The 19,570-nt window shown below is 34.4% G+C and overlaps 1 protein-coding gene across 4 annotated transcripts in view; it reads left to right on the top strand.

Annotated features, from left to right (window-relative positions):
• Window positions 1-391: 391 nt before the first annotated feature.
• Window positions 392-19,570, top strand: part of LOC132948092 (uncharacterized) — an 81,029-nt gene continuing 61,850 nt past the window's right edge. For 3 of the 4 annotated variants that reach the window (XM_061018400.1, XM_061018397.1, XM_061018399.1), the window contains exon 1: window positions 392-895. The gene's annotated coding sequence lies outside the window, so the exon portion shown is untranslated. Of the gene's footprint in view, window positions 896-10,500; window positions 13,498-19,570 lie in introns of those variants that run through there. The other variant, XM_061018398.1, reaches the window with a different exon arrangement.

The raw sequence follows: 19,570 nt of genomic DNA, 5'->3' as shown, positions 1-19,570 counted from the left end.
CGCGCGTACACACACTCGCACGGTGTAGGTACACGCAGACACTGGCATGCACTCAGTGCCAAGTGGGCGTCGGGCGATACAGCGATCGGGGGGGGGGGGGGGGAGAGTGTATAAAAAACGCGAGGAAAAATCGTTTCCACACCGGTTTCCGCGTCGCTCTGTATATGCATGTGCACTGCGCACGCACGCGAATCGAACCGAACGAGTGCGCCAACACAAACGTACGCGTATATTATTATTATTATTATTATCATTATCGTCATCGTCATCGTCATCGTAGGTATACAACGATGATAATATTATATGGTCGGCGGTCGCGCCGCGTCCGCGGTGGGGACGGTGAACTCTCGCCGCCGGAGAGTGTCGCGCGCCGGGCCGGCACGCGAGACGACTCCCGGGCCGCAGTACGCGAAACACGTTCGACCGGGTCGGCGGTGGCGGACGACGCGAAAATTTTCACGACACGTGCGACTTCGAGCCTACATATGCGACGAGAACTTATATTATACACGTCGTTATACGAGATATCATATTATTATTGTTATTATTATTGCGCCCAAATGCGATATAACGGACATTCGATAGTACACGAATTACGTTATAATCTGGCCACGTTCGCATAGTAAATATTATATATATATCATATATATGTATCGGTTTTCATAACCGTCAACAGGAATCGACGCGACGCTTTCGTTTTTTTTTCTCGCCGTCATCGCGTGTTTTTTTCCGCCGCGAAAATCACGACCGATTTTGTTTCAGTGCGATTTAAAAAGAGTTTTTTTTTTTTTTTTAACGCCAGTTTACGAAATCCGTCTATCCCCGGTCAAACTATCTCATCGATATAACAATATTATACGGTCAAACCTGCGACGACAAGCTAAGACGAGACTGGGTACGTGTTCTACATAATATTATTATATATTATTTTTACAACATACGAGTGTAATAGACATAATATTATATATTATTATTACAATAACTATTATATCGCGTTATACGCACATATTATTAATTTGCGCTGCCCCGTTCATCGTCGTCACCTATCGTATTTTTGTAACGGTTGTATTATTCGTTTTGACTGCACGGATATCATCGCGAGTTCTGCGTAATAGTAATAATATTGCTCTGTATATTATAACATTGTTGTGAGTATCATTATGCGATAGGCAGTTGTAGACAACGTCATACTATTATACACGCCAATAGACGCGTTTTTAATAGCTTTTATTGTATTATTTTTTTATTATTATTATTATTATTATACCTTCAGTCAACGGACCTGCAGCCCGGATCAGTCGGCAGCACCAGACACTCGCGTTAGTCCGACGCGACGATCCAAATTTGGAAGTAGTTTATATTCAATATATCGGACATCGGTTACGTTAACGCTACAAACAATGACCGAGTATAAACTTTAAAAAAAACCGTCAGTCTTAAAATTCTTGTTTACTTGAATGCGTCGATTTACATTTAAAAAAGACTTAAACTAAACACAAACTATCTACTCGTAATACATTCCAAGCAATATATACCTACATAGTATATATGTATATTGTATATGTGTTTACTCTGGTTTCGGTCATTTCTTAAAAGCTATACAAACCACATCTGGAGTCTACTTTAAACATGAGAACCATGGCTTTGCTTTAGATTACAATAATAATCGCCATACATTTTAAGTTCAGATAATTGTTTTGATTTGTTGGGAAATTATTGTTTTAACACACACGTTATTTTAATATTGGAGCCTACAAAAGATTGTTATTATGGCAAACGCCGATATCTCGCATTTTTCGTTATCTCAAACTGAATTGAAAGATCCTTGAAACTACCATTACACTAAAATACCATTACAATAAAACTCGACATCTTGAATTTTTCGATAGATATAATATCTAACTTTTTTCTGTTCTCCTTGAAATTCGACATAACGATGGGAGTTGACTGCAGGTATTAACACTAAAATTGTATATAATATTGATTCCTGCTTTGGTGGCTACCACAGTGTTAGAAAACATTAATATAATAATACATTTCCATTTAAAACTTTTATATCGATCAACACATACTTGGCTACAGGCTACTCTTATAATTAAATTAATAGTTTTAACTATTCGATTTAAATACAAGTTTAATTATCATTTATCATAATATATACAATAGTATTTATCGAGTTAACTAATAAAATATTAAAATCGTATAATAATAGCCGATTAATAGGTTAGTCATAATAGGTGCATAATTCCATCTTGTCCTTAAGACGTAAGCTGTAAATACTACTATAATAGTCAACGAAGAACATTGATCATAAAAATTTATATTAATACCAAACCCTTAAAAAAATTTTAAGATATTACTTTTTAAAATATATTTACATCAAATCGTGTGTGGCCCGTCAACCATTCAATATTTGTATTGTATTTTCGAATTTTTAGATATTGCTTGTTTAAAATCCTAATGGGCATAACAAATAAAATGGTCAGTTGACTTTCTGATCTACTCATCGTAATGCAAAACCACAAACGCATTATCTGGTATAGTTGGTCTCCAGATATTGTATACAAAACAACATATAGGTACGTCACACGAAAATAACCGTCGAGGTATCTTAAGTGGTTTAAAAAAACAGCACGTGGGTTTTCGAACAAGACAAACAACATAATATTATGGTGCATAATAATATGTTATATGGCCCTGATGATGAATTTCATAATAATATACGATATTATTATTATAATAAATGTTATTTTGGAAATTAATTTAGATCGGATAAAATAATATGTGAATCATTTAAAACTGCAGTTCGCATTACTTTGTTAGTATTACTGAACAACTTTTCGGTTGCATCCACGGACGGTTTAAAGTTGTTATAATTATTGCATTTCATATAGGTAGTTATATTCTGTGAGTTGGTGTCATCGACCTAGTAATATCCACCACGGAAAACCTATATCAACATGACCATATGGTTAAACATACCGAAAAAAAATAGTCTTTCTTCTAATTGTTTAGTATGTTATTATTGTTTCGATAATTTTGTACAGCATCCATTGTCGATGTGATGCTGTACCCACGCCACACGCATTTCGGAAGTGGTATTTCCATCGCTCACATGAGTATCCCGGTACGGGTGTAGGTTGATGTTCATACAAAAACTTGCGTAACACACACTTTATTTTTAATCTTCCTCCGTCATCGTTTTTTTCTTATGATTATAATTATTATTTTTCGGCGACTTTTGGTCTCCCGTCTGTTGTGTGTTTACCTCAGATCCGTTCGGTTTTTGTTCTCGGCGCCAAACGCGCGGGACGGACAAAGCACCGATGAAAGCTACGTAACCAGAAAAAAACAGACCAGTAATCTTTTACACACGCACATGGAAAAGCCCAGTAGTGGGTACTGCAGATTGAGTGATGACTGTGACTGATAAGATTATTTATGATTTCAACCAGCTATGTCACGTATTGTAACATACAGTACTACAGTAGGTATTATATCATATAGTGGCTAGCTCATTCGATCAGGACAAAATACACTGTCCACTAACATAAAAAAAATAACGTCTCGAAAACAGGATTGCATGATGGGTACCGCCAACCTCTAAATGGCGTACAGTATGTTCTTAACATTGGTCGACTTCACTAATATTTATGTATTAGATAGATAGATATTATTATTATTATTATTACCAATGTATTTTTCCCTTGATATTGATTCGAATAATTTGTCTGGACGTTTAACGGTCTGTTTAAGACCCATTTGAAAATCATTATTGTTAATTGTACGCTTATTTAAAGTTAACAATGTATATCGCTGAATACAAATAAAAAAATTGTTCAATTGTGTTTAGTAGCAGGTACCCACGTTTTTAACACAACCATTTGGACAATACAATTTGTTCTTCTATATAATAGCACAATGAACTGAGTAATTTTACATAACTCAATCCCCGCGCTGCTGCAGACTCTTTGAGTCGTACCTATAGCCTATAGGTACACTATTTGGTTTTATTTCGTGTATAGTTGTTACGGTTTAGTTTTTTAATTTATTTACTATTAACGAGAAAGCGTTAAAAATATTATTACCTGTCGTTAAGTGAACTCAGCTTGCAAGACGTCGCAAAAATATAGATGACGAATTTCGCGAAGGACATTCCCCGCTATAACCCTGAACCGTCCAATAAACAGGCGACTTTATTTTTCTATCAATTTTTATCTCGATTGTCTCGCCTCGAGAAAAGTGTGTGGAATCGCAATATTATTATTTTGTTTTTTATTTTCCAAGGACATGCTAGAATCTAAGATTTTACTGTAACTAATATTCCACACTGGTGACAGAATATTTTTAGATGCGTCGTTTTTTTAACAACTCGTTACTCGAGCAAATAGTGGAAGAAAAAATTGAGTAAGTATGTATCGGGATGAGCCGTCGACAGGCTTTGATTTCGATATTCTCGAGTCTTTAAGTGGACAAGGTTCGAGGAGGGCGTTATTATGTACCTATGTGGCTATGTAAGTTAACTGGTGTGCATCAGGTGTGAGTAGTCGGTCGTCGGTGGGCAGTGAGAGGAGATTATTAAATTATTATTATATGACTATACTATATTATAATATCCGTCGCCCGCGTGTGATCGCGAATTCGTATATAAAAGAACCAACAGACCATTTAAATGATGTACATATACCTATATAATACTATATATTAAATAAAATGTATATTCACGACACGAGAAAGGCCGTGTTGCACAATTCGCGATTCGGGCGCACCGGGAAGTCGGAAAGCATCACGAAAACGTTTCTTCGGGGATTTCGCCATCGTCGCCCGGACCAGACGCGTGCGGGCAATAGTATAATATAAATTATAAATACACAATATTGTATTGCGCGTATTACTTTGTCCGACCAGTCTCCATATAGATGCGAACGCGTGCAGGTAATACGATATAAGACGATAATTGTTATTATCATAGTCGTATCTACTTATTTTACATTGTAACGGACGAGAGTTATACTTCGCGACGCTTTCCCCGCTGCAGCAGACGTTTCGCCCGCACACGAGACCAGCGACATCCGCGAAACAGCCACAGTATTTTTCCGCCCACGTGTCACCCCCCGCACTCTGGCTGCAGCTGGCATGTGCATATAATATACGCGTGTGAGATTGTCATCTCGAACGGACCGTGGCCTCAGGACTTGCACGAGCCATTCGGAATGCGTATATAGGTATATGCGGTTGCAGTCGTCGCGTTTCGGTCCATACCTATGCTGTAGTATTATGTATAGAATGGTATAGTAGTGTTTGCGCGTACATAGTTTGCCGAGCGAGCACGGTCGCATACAACAATAATATTGTAATAATACAATATACGTACAATAATGGTGTAACACGTTATTATAACATAATAATCGCCAGTGGCGACGAAATTTGGGCCAAAGAGCGAAATTTTGAACAGCCTAAAATTATCTGAAAAATCTAAGGGTGTTTCATACCCCTGTTGAGTTCATTATTTTACAATTTTATTATTTTTTACGACTAATATCGATCCGTCCTCGTCTGCACGAAATTGAGAGCATAATATTACTATGTAGGATTACATTTTGTTTTTGCCCTCCGCCGTGAGATTTAAAAAAATACAGTGTCTCTAAATATATGGGACGCCAGCGACATTATTTTAATCGTGTTGAGAACCATTGCGGACAGCGCGATGTTCTTTGAGCTGTTTCATCGGACCGTGAGTCATGTCACTGCGAGTGTGTGGCGCGTGTGTGTATGTGTGTTTGCGGCACGTCATCGCCGTTAATGACCTCTGCGAGTAAGTTCAACGTATGGATGCAAATTTGCTCCGATTCTGTTATTTGTTGTTTATTTTTATTGTTATTACTTCATTTTTATTTTTATGCGATTCTTGTGATGGAATTTTATACATGTATACGCGTATAATATCATTGTTTTTATAATCATTGCCTATTATTATTGTTATCGTTGTACAGTGTACACATTATTATTATATTATATTATTATTATTATTATTATTATTATTATTGTTGCAGCGATGTGATTTCACCGTTGAATTTGATTATTATATTGTTTATTAGCATTATTACCATCCACTTCAAACCGAGCACTCAGCCGAGACGTTTATTTTACCGCTCAAACAACTATAATACTATGTTGTCTATACCCGAATTACTAACAGGAAACTGGAATTATAACGTTATTAGCGATTCTGCGTGCACGATTCGCGTAGTTTTCATGTTTGGAATTTCGTATTAGACGTATTCCACAACGTTTTGGTAATTTGTTTTGCAACCATACAGTGATGTGTATTTCTAGAAGCTCTAGGACGGGCCTCGGGCATAATGATATGTTATAATATAAAAAAAAACTAATAGGTAATACTATAATATCGAAATCGGTATTTATGGTTTTAACTGAATTAAATCATATATTATATAGCAGCAGTACAAAAGTAAAATACTAAACTAAGTTCCGATATCATGATTGTTATAATCAGTTTCATTAATATACCGTTAGAGTTAATATTGTTAACAGTTTAAGCTAAGAGACAAATAAACGGGTAGAAAGTTTTGATATTTTTTTAAATATTTGGAAATTACTTGAAATATCACAATTTGATACTTTTCTCATTTTTTTAAACATATTATTTATTGCAATAATGTGCTTATCTAAATCACTGAAAACTTATTTAACTTAAATAATTGTTGTATATAGTTGAAATGCAATTCTCGTTAGTCGTTATTAGGATTGTAATATCACCGTGCTTTAATCAAATTGTTGCTATATAATTTTACTCATGGACCAATTGCCGCAGAACAGTATAGGATATGCGGAAAGGACAAATTGTATTATTATAATGGTCGACGACTGTATATGATGTACGTACAGTAAAATACTACACAATATAACAAATGAACGACAGCCCAATTTACAAGGATAATATTATTATTATTATTATTATGTAAATATATAGATGAAAAGCACCTCGAAAAGCACACTACTTGACATTCGACGAGTTTAAATGGTAAAAATAACAATGATCAACGTGTATTCTATTATATTAGGACTATATGACTATATGGCCCGAATTTTAATGTAAAGTGCACTTTTTGGGGGGTGCCATTGGACAATGCTTTCTAAGTACCTACGTAATTAATTTCATGTACTTAACATATTATAGATTTTTATGTATTTGTAACATATTATAGATTTGTATGTATTTTTATCCATACAAAATGTCAATCGTTATATTAATGAATGCGATACCTATAACGCTTTATCTATCTTCAGCGGTTTTTGGATGTGGTATGTTACCAGGCCTCAAACAATTAATAACAATTTATACTAGGGGTCAGTTGATGTTCCATCTTAAACCGTGATTGTGTTTATTTCGTGTATACTGTTTATTTATTATGCACATAGATAATATAAGAATGGATAGAACATAAGAACTTATCACTAAAACGTTTTTAATGTTATATGGGGCCAATATTGATATGATAATTAATAAATGATAATAAATAACAACAATGATTAATTAATAAAAATTAACGATCTATATTATTCTATATTCTAATTACAATTAATTATGTACTCAACGTTTAGAGGAATTTGAGTATTCCAATTTCCATTTTCAGACACAACAATCAAAATACAAATTTGAAATTGACAAATATTGTAAACAGTTTTTAGACAAAACCTTTAAAAAGCACCATATTGTCTTTCTCTCTTTACGTTCTCTCTTCCCCAAAAAAGCACACGGCCCCATATGAAACTGGTATAGGCTTGTCCTATCCATTCTTAATTTATCTATGATTAGGCGTGCCCACAATCGGTATTATTTAGATTAGATTAGATTTAGATTAGTTTAGTTAGTGAGATAGAGAAGTGTTAAAACGCCAAACGTTTTATCATATTTCACTCACTTGCGTATTTATCAAAACAATTTGAGTTATTTTTTTTAACAATATTATAATGAAAAGGCCTTTTTGATTATTTTTTAGAGCATTTTTAATAGTCTTTACATTTAAATCCAGGCCCTATCGATACTAAGTAAATAATAAAAAGAGACTCAATATCCGTCCATCACATCGTTATCTGTCCTTAAAATAACTAGAGTATATCACCCGACTGTAGTGTATAGGTACGCAAATATTGTACATCATAATGTGGTAGCGATCAAACGCAAAACTCGCTATTTAATATAGTACTATATAAGATTGTGTTAACATACGTGTCGAAAATTGTATCGATATAGTGCGGGCGCACGCGACAATGTCTCGTCGGAAAGACCTCAAAAACTAGGTCAGTGTGTCTGCTGCTGCCGCTCGTTTATATTATTATGCGTATGGTCCGTCGTTATGTTTATTTCGCGCGCATATACCTATTATATCCATACGATAATAACATAATAATCGTAATTCGTAATAATAATAATAAAACCGATACGCCCTACGACACGACCGGGTCCGTCGTCCCCGCAAAACATAATTATAGTAACGATATAATAATAATAATATCATAATAATAATTATCATGTCGGATTGCCGCTAAAATAATATCGTCGACATTATGCGATATCGTATAATATTATTATGGTGTATACTATTTGTACATCGATATAATATGTGTAGTTTTTGTAGGTATATACCATGCCTACCATATTATCATGTCGAGTATACCTATACTCTACGCATCGCCGCGATCGGACCGGGTTAATTAGTCTGCTGCGGACAGACGAAAAGCAGCGTATAGGTCCCACGTAACGTGCGTAGGACTCACGTCTCCGGCCGGTGCCCGTGTGCCGCGTCACGTTATTTTTTGGTAATTTTTTTTTTTTTTTATCACACAGGGCCAAATCTCGAAGGTATATTTTGCATCCGAACGGGTGTGCACGATCGCTGACAGATGAACGTTTATATTATAACATATTGTACCGACTTATGCGTTATACCCGTACAATATTAAATAGTGTATGATAATAATAATAATAATATGTGTATGTGATATACCCGCCAGGCGTCTGTTTCATATTATATCGAGCACAACGCACGTGCGTTGGGTGGTCGGAGGGGGCAAATCAAACGCCGCGGGTGAAACGTCCAACTATCGCCAGCCACGACCTCTCCGCGTGATGTGTATATCATACACATAGGCCGAGATACGTGATATTAATTTAATACGTCATAACGCGTGCGGATCGCGCTCAGTGTTTATGCTAGGTATTTCGCCGTAGGTAGGTAGGTGCTCGGTATACTCGTATAATATAATATATGACTATGGATAAAAACGTTTTCGATTTTCGAAGCTTTTCTGCGAGACGAACGTCGTAAGTACATCGTTATAGTCGCCGAGCGTACCACATCGTGTGTACCTAAGACAAAACCGTGGGATAATAACTTGGTATAATAATATGTAGATTTCGGTTCGCCAAATTAAAAAAAAATTGAGGTTTCTGCAGTGTTATGGTCAACAATATTCACAACTAAAATTAAATTATACTTCTAATTTATTTAAATATTACTATTTTCTTAATTGTTATCAAATTGAAAACACGTCTTATTATAGTCGCACTACTAAAATACATAAAACTTACCTATATATTCTAATATTAGCTGTCCCGCCCGACGTTGTCCTGCAGGCCATACATCGAGGATTTACGTCTGATATCTACTATCAGTTATTATTAGATTGAAATCGTGATAAGCTTTCGTACTAGGTTTCAGCACTCTAAGTAATTAAATATAAGGGTTCCGGCGAAATATCGGTTCCAGCCCCCGGCGAGAAAGACCTACTCTCTGGATTTCGAAACCGATTTATTGACGGTTGGTCGGTCGAGGTGTACAGGTACACAGGTACATATATACTACATTCAGCATTGTAATATAGCGTATTGTTTGGGCAGTAATAATGTTTTGGCAGAATTTTATTTGTATGTTTTCGCGCCATTGAGACGCGCTTGGAAATCGATGATATACCGCGGGCTTCCCTTTCATAATATTTTATACCGTAATATAATATAATACATAATAATAATATGGGCACACTTGTGTTTTGCGTGCCCTTGAAAGCTAAATAGGTTTTTTAAAATTAATTTCGTACCCTCAACAAATGTTCGTCCGGCCGCCCGTATTGTTTGCACTCAATGTCAGCTGTCTGTCGAATGCATTATTCTTATTATTATTATTATTATTATTATGGCGGTTCTGAGTACAACCGTGTGTGTATGTGTGTGTGTGTGTATAATAAACATTCGCCAATTATTTTAAAACGACAAAGCACCGCACACACAATAATACTATAATGAGAAGTGACATATCAAATATAAATAATATATTAATTATTATTTCACGTAGACTATAGTAAGTTATACATGATTTCATTATTATTGCTATATTGTTTATATTATATAATTCTTTTGTTTTGCGTGACTATACCGCAGTGTCCGAAAAAACATTATGTCTCTATTAATTATTGTTGTTTTGTTTTTGACAAATTCACCAATTCGACGCCATCCAATCACTTTAGAATTGTTTGACATAATAATAATATGTCTAAGATGTTAAATATGATGATTATTAGACTATTTATGATGACGTTTAAGGATCGCACGGAACATTATTCCTAAATACGCGTGAAGAAAAATTGTTGCCACCAATAGATTTTCATATTATTTGCAAACCTATATAATACCTCGACAATATTATATTATTATTATTATAATAGTGGCCCGGTGTCTTAAGATGTTTTTCGTGTAAAAAAAACAAGACATGTGTGATTAATGGCACGACTATCGTTATGCAGACGACAAACCTTCGCCTACGCAGAGTATCTACCTCCTACTTCTCCTGTTCCTCCTCTCGGTGCTGCAGAAAAATTGCATCGTGGTGTCAGTGGTGGACCCAATCACCGCATAATTTTCGACCGACGTGAGGCTGCGAAAACTCTTAATTTATCGTTTGATTTTAATGTCAACCAGACTGCCAGATTTTGCAACTGTACAACACTTACATGCGCACACGAGTTGCTGGATAGAGAGCATAATATATTATAATGGACACTAAGCCATTGATCACGTCAATAATAGTAGGCACTACGAAGATTTCGAAATCGTAATATTATGTATACAATGCTTTTTTTTCATTTTTGCTCACATATTCTTTCACTTTTTATCCCGCCAATAAATTGACACGTTGGAACATGCAAGAGGTCGTGGAAAGTAGCAAATAAATAAATAAAACACTTTAACACAAAAACAAGAGATGAAGAAATATGAATATTTTGATTACCATTCGTGGGTTAGTATATACTTTATAACTATACTAGTATACAAATATAGTATATATTAATATAGCCGTCGAAAGATTATCTAGAACAATTTTATATTAAATAAACGCCTTGCGTCTATGCACTAATATTATTATTATATCTTTATAGTAAGTCGTTTATCGTTTATCTCGTTAAATTAACGGCTTCAACTAAACGCAAGTATCTACCGTGTTTTTGTTAAATACATTTCAGCAAAACGATTTTTGCCCGATTCAAGTATAAAAAGATATATAGTATATAATATATAATATTTATGTTGTATTATTTATTATAAAGCAATACGAGTTCACAAATAATCATATAGTAAACTTTCAAATCCAAATATTATATAATATATATAGTATTAACTTATTATGCGTAAGTAGATAAGTAGATTATCAAAGAACGTACAATCATATAAGACTTAACGTTAGGCTGACCATGCAGATTATTTTAGAGTATTTTATAATGCATAGGTACACGAGTGCTCTACAGTCTACATGGACGTGAAAAATGCGTTAACGACTTTTCGGAGTGCATGGTTATACCTATATATTATAGACAATGTGAAATATGTACAACTGCATTGATTATAAATGCTCATATTATTATTATTACTATATATGCATTTACGATCGGAATATGGTATAACTCTGCAATTGAATGCGCTTCGCAGGAAAATAAAAAAAAAATAGCAATCAAACGTCATCGGCTAAAAGAAAAATATTTTTTTTAAAAAAAAAACACTTGTCGACGAGCAACCGCCTACGGTCATGAGTTGCGTCGTAAATCGAGTATGCAATCGCGGAACTCTCCACGCGGCGTCTGTCTAGTGGTAAGGTACGTTTATCGTATATAAGACTCTTTAACGGTACCAAAGGTACTATGGCTATAGTATATAATATTATTATGTTTTATATCTCAAACGCATTGCACAATAGGGTGTTTGCGCATATATAATTGAAGGGTATACGAGATGAGATGTCTGCTATACGTAACATAAGATGTGTGTAACGGACTACGTGTACCGTTTTATTTATATTATTATTATCAAATCGTTCAATGCGAATCAGCTCGGATGAGACACGAACGACGACCGGGGACTACGCGAACACACGGTGGAATAAGCGCGAATGCTGATTAGTTATCGCGGTGTAGTTATAATATAACATTATAATAGGCGTACATCCACCTATGGACGCTGTGGGCATTTCCGTTATCACGATACCGACGGTCGGTGGACCGTTTCAACGACAAAATTAATTATAATACGATAATATGCGTAATATGCGCTTTTGCACAACGAAATAGATACGCGATCCGCAACTGCAGCTTGTTTAAAACCTAAATATATTACATAAGTACATTGTACATACTACATAATATAGTAGATTTGTATGCACGATAAATCAATATAGGTACCTATACCATAGTAATGAGCACCTATTGTAAATCTCGCACGAAAAACAACGACGGTCAAAATGAAATTGAGGATTACTCTCCGTGTTCGGAGCGGTCCAATCGTGGAACTAGGGTTGAAAATTGTAAAACGCGTTTTCGTCGGCACTCAATGTACATCAGTTTTGACAGCTTATAAAATTACGCAATAACAGCTCTGTTTGACGCGTACAATCATTAAAAAAAAAAAAAAAACCATAAACTGTAAAACGGACCCAACAAATCCGGACAATTGTATCGAGTACGAACACTATGGTAAATTATGAGCACCCCGTTTTTATATTATAATAATAATAGTTGCGTCGGTCGGACGTCGTCGTCGTGTGAATCATTGTAATTTGTGGATCCAATTCGCATCTTTAGTAATTTATATAATGGGTTTAATCCGTTCTACACGGTGGATGACGGTCGACTAAGAATAGACTTAGAAAGAGAGAGAAAAATAATAATAAACAGCTGGATTAACCGTCTAGTCCGTCCCGGGCGCGATGCCCTAATGTGCATTGGACCGAATCGAGTGACACCTACACCCACACTGTTTCACTCTCTCTCACTCTCTCTCTCTCTTCCACGCACACACACGCAGACACCGTGAAAAATCGTAACCTGCACTACATAATTACGCGTCGAACAGTAAAGATCGACCCGGGGCAACTACAAACCAGCGTGACCTGAAGCTCTGTAATAATATTGCTCCAATTATTGACCTGGGTACGTACATTTTGATGTTTTTGTTATTATTATCATTATTATTGTGATCATAGTACACGCGAAAATATAACAGACGGCCTTGTCGGAGAGAGCAGGCTACACCGTCTCACCGCGCCTGTTCGTAAAATTTATTATCGACGGAAAAGCATTTGTCTCGTGCGATTCGTAAATATTATATTAAAAAAGACGACGACGACGAACGAATATAATATTTTATACTATTGTAATCTATCGATTTCATCACTTGCCGAGTTGCCTCTAACGACCTACGGGCTACGAGCCTACGACGTACGCGGACAACAGTTGTTTGTCGTCGTCGGTCGCACACTCGCACGTGCAGGTAACGAAATAATATGACCGATCTCGATGAAACCACGATCACGCGTTAAACTTCGTGATGTCACTGACACACGTGTGCCGGACCCACGAGGTTTTGTAGCACACTGTAACTTGCAAGTATACCTACAAATATCATGTAGTACATCACCAACTACCGAAGTATTCAAGTAGCCAATACGGTCTAACAAGTATAATATCGTATCGCCTCGTCTGGTATATTATGTTCACATAATATTATGTATAACAGATAATAGGTAAATCGAAGTGTTAAGAAATTGTTTTTTCAGAAAACCAGTTAACCCTATACTTGAATAATATTTTATGTGTTGGTTTTCAACAGCGTTTCCCAAACAGGCAATCGTCATTGGACAATTTTAAAATACTACTGTCAAAGTGTCAAACATAATTACGTACGAATTTCGTTTTCAAAAATGTTTACAAATGATAACGAAAAACTGATATTATAAATTTTAACTTAAGACAGTTCTATAATACGCACGTTATATAGTCAGAAATATTAACGATAAGCTTAAAAACACCTGTAAGAAAAACTTATTGGACCTTGGACATATTGTTTTGTATATTATAATATTATAATATTATGTACGCTTGTCGCTTGAGCTAAGGAAAAAATAATAGCCGCGATTATTTCGACAACCGGACGTAATAATCGCGGGGGACTCGATGCGATTCTTCGCCGTCTGTATTTTGAAAGTTTTGACGCCCCCGAAACGTTTCGACGAAAACGAAACGTTACGAAATCAGCGGACGATGACGACGTGCGACGCGTAGAGGCACCTTGAAAATCACTTTCGAACGTTATTGTCGTTATTTACTTATTCCGCGCGGATGTCATTCATCGTCGGAATGTTTACGACCAGTGTGCAGTGTATGCGTGTGTGCAGCTTATTATAATAATATATTATAAAACCTAAAGGTACACACGATGACACAATCATAACTACGGTCCGGTCTGTTTATAGGTTTCCGTCAGTTTCCATTAATATAGTAGCACGATAATAATATGTTTTTGCAACGGTGCGAATTCGACTGCAGCTGGTCAGCATAATTTGTTACGGTCAGCGGTTATGTTGTATACATTAAAATAATTTTAACAGCAACCGCATAATACATACCGGAATATGGTATGCGGGAATTAGTAAAAGCGACAGTTAAAAAAACGAAAAAATCGGCAGACATTTTTGAGAGAAATGTGTAGATACGCCGTTTGCAGGAGTTGAAGTTATATTGTCTGTGCGTATAATATAATAATATATTATTGTGTGTACGTATATAGCAAACTCATATCACCTACCTAAAGTGAGAATCAATCGTCAGATGCATCTTGTCGACATTCAGAAAATAAATATTTTATTCACATATTATTATATAATATATTGTTTATTGTAATAACTTGTAATGAAAGCTAGGATTTATATGCAGTTTAAAGCGTGCTATTTTATTACCTATAGGCTATAACATATTTAATTATATTATGCGTATATGCACATAAATTTACGAATATAATATGCAGTACAAAAAAAAGTTGTACAATTTAAATAGGTACGAAGTGGTATTTTAATATTAGTACTTATTATAAATTAGTAGGTATTATTTAAACATTTTATACCCATCGGTACTCGGCAGTAAAAATATGTTATTTAATGAATCAATTTGTTTGCGTACCTATATATCTACCACTGGTTTTCATAATTTTATATTTTCAATACTCGATTGCCGACGATACCTGCAACCTGTGGCGTAGTATGGTATAGCGGCAAACTCGTAGGTATATCTGATTTTACCTAACCAGCTAGGCCATATAGATAATATGTTAAAACTAATGTTATTACCGCGATGGCATGTGACCGATAACAGCCAAATGTTGCATTACCATTTAACATTTACAACACACAAATATAGGTAGTCTCGATTTCGATTTCAAAAAGTGATATTATTTTCTAATGTTCAGTGGCTAATACCGCTTTATACTAATTTGTTTACTCGTAGATACGCGCGATCGTGGTCAAACACGCTAAATTAGGTAAGTGTTCTTAATGGATTCCAACCTGTGCGTATAATATGGTTCGTTAAGACCATTGACAAAAGTCCATTTTAATGTGCGGACAGGAAATAAGTCCATGACGTACGTGCTATATATATATATTATGCAATTGCGTATGCTACAAATCTCCAGACCCTTTAATAATATTATACACTAGCCGTACCTATTTACATTCGTCACGGCGACACGCAAATGTTAATATGATATAATGCGTACCTACAAAAAAAAAAAAATCGACTTTGCATCGTAATATCGGTTAATATTTTTGAGTCACGTTCGGCGTATTAACACAATAAAATATACGCGGTCATGAACGAAATCGAGGTTATTAAAATACGTAGGTACAACCTACCTATACAGTATATTATATGTGAATATATGCGTGTAATATATTAATATGGTACCTATTTAGAATTTTTTTAATGGCCGAACGCGTTACATCATTGTCGCGAAGACACTGTAGTATAGTTGTATAGTATAATCCTATAGTTAGGCACTTGTCGATTTGATACATTAAGCGAAGCATATATTAATAATATTATTATTCGTCCTATAACATTATTCGGATGGTTCTTCGGAAATTGACGAACGGATAATAACCACGAGTTTATATTGTACACTAAACCTTTTAACCAGTAATTTTTCTATTAGTAAGCGCGAAAAAATTCGACGACTCGTAGGCGTACCTGTGTGTCAGATTTGCATAGGTACATAATATAGTTATATTATAATTTATATGATACCTGAAACTGGTCACTTGGAAATGGTCGACAATATTATTATTATTATTGTTTTACATTTTATTTTACATTTTTACTATACACTTGATTGTATTATTACTATTATTATTATAATCACGCATTCAAACGTTTCCGTGTTCTTTATATTATGATGATGATGATGATGTTATTATAATTATTACTAATTATACTAGATTTGAAATGAAATATTAGGTTAAATATTATAATATGTTTAATTCGTCGTATTTTAACCATATTAACTATAGACAAAATCAATTATATATTCACTTGATGTACACAGTGAATTTCAGCATGGAATATTTATGGTATAAACATACAGCAATTAAAAATTGATATTGAGGTTACCTATGCGGCTATTTGGACTTTGTGGCTATATAGCCTAAATGCATATTACCTACAGGTTTCGTATACAATAATATATCTATTACCAAACCTATAAAGTCATAAGAAATTACATTTATAGTTAATTTCGCTCATATAACATAATTCAAAATGAACATTGATACAATAACAAAATTAGAAGAAAAAAATAACAACCATTTAGGTAAGTCATAACAATATCATCTAATAATAAAAAAATACGCGTTTCGCTCTCGATGTGTTCTATTCGGTGATTACGAAATAACTGTGAAATAATGAATTATTCTTTGAAAAATCCCTCAAATGCGTTAATATAATATACAAAACGATATTTATTTCGTAATTTTTTTGTCGTTTACTTAAAATCGAACAGGCATTTACGTTATTAGTACGTTTTATTTATGTGTGATACGTTTTTATTTTGCAATCGTATTAAAATACTCATTATAAAACGATACTTGGCACTGCTGCAGTAAATCCTCCAATATAATATTATTATCATCATCAACGTATTCCGTACATAGTTCAATGTTAATAGTCAGAATGGTTTATGCCTTAATGGTGCTTATAATTTTGTTTATTATTAATATTATTATTTCAATCGTACAATATTTTAGATTTCGCTTTTATAATGGTAATCATTTTTTTTTAAAATACTTGTATTTATTAATAATATTTTATTTTGCGAAAACAGGTTTATCGATTTATTTCTCGTATAGTACCACATAGAATTTCATCTAAATCTCGTTTTATCACATTAAAAACCTTACGATCAAGATGGTGCAAAACGCGTTGATGCGCCAATTCGATTTTAACTATATATAGTAACTATAATATACGTCCTGTTAAACAGTTTAGCAGACTATGACTTATCCATATTGTATGTGTAAACGATAATAATAATATTATATAGCAGCACGTCAACATAAGGAAATATTGGCACAGATTCAGAGAAGACACACGTCCGGGACGGTTAAAAAACTATACTTGAATAATGTTTAGAATTACTATACCTTATAACTATTATACCTTTAAAGTGACCGCAGTCGTAAAATGCGTACTTACCTACCATTTAAATCAGTTCATAATCTGTGGGACAACTTATGAAATAGTTTTTCATAATAATATTAAGTATCATTAATTATTATCATTGTGCAGGTCTATCAGATGCGTGCAGTGGCAGTTTTTTTTTACCTCGATTAGAATGAGAGGGCAAGATCCCGCACAATCATATTATTTATAACACCTAAGCCTTATTGGTTGTAGGTTAACTGTAAACGTCTTTAATCTGTCCTTTATTGAATTAACATTTACATTTTATATTCCATGCACGTAGTTCTTTACTAAATTCTTACGTAAGTGATTTGTGTTAAAGTAACCACAGCGTCGTAATGTTGTGTGTACCTTTGTATATATTTTATATACCTAATTTTAAGTTTTTATGATTAAGTTGTTGCTTATCGTGTTTATTAAGCTACTCATTAATAATTACCAATGGAATTTACTAATAATAATGATTTTAAGGGGCAATGAGGGGGGGGGGCGTTTGTGGAGTTGAATCCCACGTTTTTCTAGATTCACCACAAGTTTCATTCCATTTCCCAAATGCATGTCTAGTAGGTATTATTTTTCATATAGAAAATATATATAATATAAATAAGAAGTTCCAATGTGAAAGGACATTTTTATTTTTATTTGAATACACAAGACGTCAAGATCTATCTGCAGCACGAAGCTGACTTCAGAGTATATATAATATAATCGTATCGCATTTTCTCGTGTATGTAAAGAGCTTCGTGCGGTTTTTCAAACGGATCGTATCGCCGAGAGCTATTTAAACGTACGTTTAAACGACGCATTACCGAATTTTCAGCTGTTTAACTTTTGAACTTTGTTAAATAATAATAGTAATAATAACTTATATAATATGATTTACAAGCAGAACGTTTATACTTTATTATACAATATGTATACCTACTCAAGTATAATATTAGCGAGACTACCATTTTGATATGATTATATTATATTAAGCGCATTATTAAATTATAAATATACCCATTAATAATAAAAAAGTTTCGTATTTTAAGTTCTCTATGGGGGTGCATACTGCTGCGGAAATTTGAAGTGGCCAACACGAGTGGGGTGTGATAGTGAGACGGGTAGATAATGATATTACGTTGCCAGAGCATCGGACATTTTCACTGACACGTAGTCAAATTAAAGTCTATTCAAATATCAATAATGTGTCGAGAAGTATAATAACCTCGAAGCAAAAAGTCAATGAGTTTTAATTCTAAAAACGACAGAAATTAGACTACGTAATATTATATAACTTGCATTTTTGGAATGGTACTGTGGGAGGGGATGAAAGAATATGACATATTCCATCAAAGTAATTGGTGGAGAGTTATCATCTGAGAGACACAGATTGTGAGAACACACACTCTATTCTCTATCTCTCTCTTTATCTCTATTTCCATATACGCGTCTGCACGAGACAACTATTTGAACAATACATTATAGTCGTTATATGCGCAGTTTGCGTATG

Source organism: Metopolophium dirhodum, chromosome 7 (assembly GCF_019925205.1).
Source record: "Metopolophium dirhodum isolate CAU chromosome 7, ASM1992520v1, whole genome shotgun sequence".
Classification (NCBI taxonomy): Eukaryota; Metazoa; Arthropoda; class Insecta; order Hemiptera; family Aphididae; genus Metopolophium; species Metopolophium dirhodum.
The sequence above is the reverse complement of the archived record's forward strand: the minus strand, read 5'-3'. Positions and strand labels throughout refer to the sequence as shown.